Genomic DNA, 4,719 nt, shown 5'->3' with positions numbered 1-4,719 from the left:
CAACTCCTCCACAGAAGTCCGCCTCTAAAGCTCCCATGTGTCATCACGAAGCTGAAGGAAATGCTCTGGATTTTTCATTTCCCATTGAGGAGGTGATCGAACTCTTAGAAGCGTGGATTCAAGATGATGTTATCAGACTACCATCTCCCGGACGCCTACCGACCGAGGCCGAGATGTCAAAGGCCAAATACTTCCACTACCAAAGATTTGTTCATCACCCAACAAGTGATTGCAATATACTAAATCATATCTTCAAAGAAAAGGTAGAAGCAGCGGAACTTCAGCTTGGGAACGAGGGAGTACATTGAGATCCACTTCCGGTGAGGAACTGTGGAGTCTCTGGGGACTCTGTGCACGAGAATGTACAATCCATGATGCAACATGTATGTGAAATTCTCTACCTTTCCAAGGTGCAGCGTCAAGATATCTTCACGGCTCTCAATCGTGTCGTTTCGGGCAAACGGCTTTTTCCTACTATGGAAGCCGCGCCAAGATCCCAAGCTCTCTCAGGAAGCGGAACTGAAAAGGACGACTGGGGACTGTTGACCACGTCCTATTTAAGAGGTATTGAATTCGGAAACACACTAATCGACGCATCCTCTGACTTCAACATTGTTACCTTCAAGACTCTGAAAGCTCCGGGATTTTTGAAACAAGAGGCTACCCATTCCCCATCCGTGATTAAGAACCCGGGGGGGGGGGGGGGAAGCCTTGAACGCGTACGGCTACGTTAACCTCGAGATCAGGATGGGAGACGCTATAACACATAGCAAGTTCCACATTGTCAAAGAACTAAGTTACGACATGATCTTGGGGCGCTCGTGGGTGTACAACAACAAAGTCAAACTAGGAACATCCCCTTTGCCGATGTCGACACCAGACAGAATCTCCAACAAGCCGTTCAACCTGCTGCCGTGTCAACGATTTACCAACGGAAATTGATCACCCGGAGAAAGCCCGTTGGCGCTGACCCATAGATTCCAAACCCAAGTAAGTCTGGTCAAACGATCTTCTTCACAACCAGTCATTTCTTCTCTTATCCTGTCATGGGGACTCAGTACGATTACCAGAACGGACGCTGTCAAGAGGTGTGAGTGGGGCGCTGGGCCATTAAAGCGCTTCGCCAAGAATTAGGATGTTGCAGCCGAAACTGACGAGACCAAGATTCAAGTGGTTGCACAACACCCGAAATCGTTTCAAATCGGAGATATGGTGGTCAAAGCGACCTCGTTTCAAGTCGGAAAGGTAATGGTGGAGATAGTTGTTCAAACCGATTTACCCAAAGAAAAAGAAGACGAGCCGTATCTGGTGGCATACATCCTTCTGGGTGGTTATTGCAAGTTCATCAACACCGACAAGCTGGAGGGCGTGATGGCTCAAGCCTTCCAATACCTAAGGCGCTGTATTACTTTCTCTTCCAGCACTCTTCTTTCAGTATTTTCTTCAGCCATTTCTCTTTCCACTCAATATTTATATCCCCCCGGGATGAATGCACTGCTTGCATTCTTCATTAGGGTTTCATTTTTTATTTAAATCATACCTTTCCTTCCAAATAAGTCTTCCGAATCTCCCTCTCTCAAAAAAAACAAAAACCAAATAAATCCCAAATCATCGAGAAACCATTAACCATCAGATCACAACCAGAAAAGCCAAAGCAGTGCCAGAAATACCTTATTCAATTATTCGCAACTGAAGGGAATAATGTAAGGTCAAGGAAAGTCGAACAACCTCTTCTAATGGAAGATTTGGGTCTTTCAAATAAGAATTTTTATTCAAAGATGAGAAACCGCAAGCGGGATACTAATTGGCGAAACTCTAAACTTCGCCACAAATACAAAGAAGGTAAAAATGGGTCTGCAAAGCATCAAGACGACTACACAACAAATAGAAACAATAAAAATGAGAAGCTAGTCATCGAAAGCTGATGCGCGAGTTGCCAATGCCTCAGTTAGAGCTCTTTCAAGCACTTTGTCCAACAATCTCTTGGGAAACAAAGGTTCCATCCGAAAGCCGCATCAGCAGTAGCAACTTCAACATCCCACCCGAAAACCGTTTCAGCAGCAACAACACCCATCTCCTTCCCGACATCCGATCCAACAACCGACCCAACATATGCCACCATGACTCCTCCAATGTCACCAACAACAGTTTCGTCGTCTACTCCGAAAGCTGTTTCAGTTTCACCAACCGTAGCATCATCATCTTCCTCGGAAGTCTTCTCAGCGACCTTTCGAGGAGAATTTCCCGATCCATTTACATCAGAATCAAGGGTTATGACACCGTCCTGGAAAAGGGATCTACGTTGATTTTTCCCTAAAAGTTCCACAAACTCGGTCTTCCGCCGTTTCAACTGAAAAGTAAACCATCCCGCCCCAGCAGTGGGCCGTGAAGAAGTTTTGTTGCACCAAAGCCTCTCAACGCACTGGGATGCTTTGCCGCCTTCCCCTTCTTCCTTCAAAGGTATGTCCCAAATAATTTCGCCAGCTTCACGGAATAGAGATCCAATTCTATTAAATGCCTCCACATGAGAAGAAAACTGGATTTCGCCGATTCCAAAGTTTCTCCCCGAATATTTATAGGTACGTCTGTCACTGGAAGATCCCATTATGCGCTACAAAACTAGAGAAGAGGGGTAATTTTTCACCCTGTCTACACCAGCAACCTACATAAGAAAGAGGACAAAATAGGAAACCAGGAGAAAACAAGAGACGATACCTGTAGAAAGGATAGGCACGATTTCAGGACGACCTATGAGAATGAAGGATTCAAGATCATCTCTTATATCCAGCAGAGTGATGAGGTACCGAAAAGGAGAGCCTTCCACTACCCGCGGATTGAGGCGTGACATCAGATTCTAATGAAACCGTTTTCTACCATCAAATATAAAGAAATGCCTGGCCATGCGAGATAAATTAGGGTTTGGTGAGAAAACGTGGAACTACATGTTTAAGACACACTTGCCCCGTTGTTACTTCTCTGCCGCCAGCACCGAGACTTGAAAACAAAACCGACAAGGTGACATGAAGAGAAGGAGTAACGCCCCTTTTCTATGGGCATAACACTTTCGGAGTTTGAATAAGGAAATGACTTCCTATTTGATTCAAGTAAGGAAAAGAGGCAATCGAGACCGCGAAGATAAGCCACCATCGTTCCAAGCCATATGCGCCATGCTTGCCTCGCCAAACCGCGTTATGCCATTCCCCACCGTGCCGCGCCATGCCTTTCCATGTCAAGCCATCGACCAAGCCCATTCCCACACTCGCGTCGTACCAAGTCCAAGACAACGCAATGCTTGTGGCCCCCTTCCAAACCGCACCAACGCCGACAACTCGCCAGGCCAGCGTCTCAGTGTTCCCTAACCCAGCCAAGATGATGCATGACCAGACTAAGCCGACGATCTTCATCTCACCACTTCATGGTCTACGCCACAAATAGAATCTATGCAAGGCCGCCGAACACGAGAATCATGAACTCTCCTTACCTCTCAAAAAAGGTTAGTCGGACCTTCTTGACCATCTTTTCATGGCTTGTCGCTTCGATTTTTGTCCTCGCCCGTCACCATCTTATGCTTACCTCGCAACAATACTCATGTTCCGAGCTAAGCAGGGGACTTAATGTTGATGGTGGTTTTTAGCTTAGGGTTAAAATTATAAAACTGCACATCTGACATGACGTCACTACGACCACTAGGGCATTTATTGAATCAATCAGCATGCCTACGTAAGAATTACCAAGGTACCTTTTTTTTATATGTGACATGTTCCACGACAGAACCCTAAGTATTGACCGACATCATCTTCGTATATAACAAGCCCTAATTCTCACTTCACCGTGCCAATGGAAAACCATGCCAGCCACGTATCCGCGCCAAGGCATGCCAACCATACCAGCCGTGCCAGCCACATCTCCGGGCCAAGGCATGCCAACCATGCCAGCCGCACCACCGTGCCAATGGAAAACCATGCCAGCCACGTCTCTGCGCCAAGGCATGCCAACCACACTACATGTGCCAATGGAAAACCATGCCAACCACGTCTCCACGCCAAGGCATGCCAACCATGCCAGCTGCACCACATGTGCCAATGGAATGCCGTCCCAGCCACGCCTACGCGCCAAGGCATGCCAGCCGCACCACCGTGCTAATGGAAAACCATGCCAACCACGTCTCCGCGCCAAGGAATGTCAACCACGTCTCCGCGCCAAGGCATGCCAGCCGCACCACCGTGCCAATGGCAAACCATGCCAGCCACGTCTCCGCGCCAAGGCATGCCAGCCGCACCGCGCCAATGGAAAACCATGCCAGCCATGTCTCCGCGCCAAGGCATGCCAGCCGCATCACCGTGCCAATGGCAAACCATGCCAGCCACGTCTCCTCGCCAAGGCACGCCATCATGCCTGCCGCACCACCGTGCCAAGGGCAAACCATGCCAGCCATGCCTTCATGCCAAAGCCATGCCGGCCCTAAACCATGCTGCTGGCTGCCAAACGAAGGGTTGCAACAATCAACGGCCACCCTTCCATCTGAGACGCAAATCTTAGCCGTCCAAGGTCAACAACCAACGCATGGTAACCTTTGGCCCAACGCCAAAAACCTAGTTTTGGACACGCCTAAACCGCGCCAAAGAATGCCGACCATGCCACATGTGTCAATGGCATGCCGTGCTAGCCACCATGCCGCGCCTAAACCATGCCATGCCGGTCTTTCCTTTATGGCTGCCA

Source organism: Papaver somniferum, chromosome 1 (genome assembly GCF_003573695.1).
Source record: "Papaver somniferum cultivar HN1 chromosome 1, ASM357369v1, whole genome shotgun sequence".
In the NCBI taxonomy this organism is placed as follows: Eukaryota; Viridiplantae; Streptophyta; class Magnoliopsida; order Ranunculales; family Papaveraceae; genus Papaver; species Papaver somniferum.
This window is presented reverse-complemented; position numbering follows the sequence as displayed.